Genomic DNA, 1,085 nt, shown 5'->3' on the forward strand with positions numbered 1-1,085 from the left:
CGAAAGAAACGGAAACAACCAAAAAAAAAAAAAAAATTTCAATCGACTTGTTTTATTTTTTGAAGTCAAAAAAAAATATTCCTTCCTCCCCCCCTTCCGTTTGTCATTCTTTCTTTCTGCTCCCACTTACATGGTCGATTGAATTGCTTTTTTTTTCTTTCTTTATTTATTTATTAGATTTTTTGCCAATTTTTATTTATTAATAATAATAATAATCGCCGCAAACGTTATTCCGTTTGTTAATGTAATCATTTTTCAGTAAATTTACGACGGAAAAAAAAAAAATTAAAATTGTTTTTAAATATTTTTTTAAGTAGGCGACAATTTCAAATATCTAATAATAATAATAATAATAATAATAATTATTATTATTATTAATGTTTCGTTTGATGAAACAATAATTGAATAATAAATTATTTTAAACGAACATAAAAAACAAAAAAAAATGTTTTATTTATTTATTTTTTTCATAATTTTTAAATTAACCAGATGTGTTGGTTCCTTGTTTGATTTTTGGCAAAAAAAAAATTTCAATTATCATTATCATTATTATTATTATTATCAATATTATCATTATTATCATCATTATTATTATTTGTGTCAAAAAAAAAATTAAAATGGTAGCGAAATAAATAGTTAATTCAATTCGAATAATTTTTTTCCGGTGTAAATTTTTTTTTTTTTTTTACTTTTGATTGCTTTACATTTCGTTATTATTATTATTATTATTATTATTATTATTATTATTATTTTGTTTCTTATCAGTCGAGTGATATGAAGAAAAAAACATCGGATGATGTGAAAATTTGTATTTAAAAAAAAAAAATAATAATAATAATTTAATTGCTGTGTATATTTTTTTTTTAACGACGTTTATTTACGGTTGGATCATCATCCTTAATCCGACACCGACCGATTATTATTATTATTATTATAAACATAACACGATATTTATTAAAATTTTAACGAGGAATAAATTTTCCCGTTTCCCCCCACCCTCGTCCTCCCTTTCTCTTTCCCTTCTCTTCCTCTCCTCCTTTAAACTCTTTCCTTTCTCTCATTCCTTTCGTATTTTTCTTTCTCCT

The sequence above is a fragment of the Pediculus humanus genome, genomic scaffold (genome assembly GCF_000006295.1).
Source record: "Pediculus humanus corporis 1103172107716 genomic scaffold, whole genome shotgun sequence".
In the NCBI taxonomy this organism is placed as follows: domain Eukaryota; kingdom Metazoa; phylum Arthropoda; class Insecta; order Psocodea; family Pediculidae; genus Pediculus; species Pediculus humanus.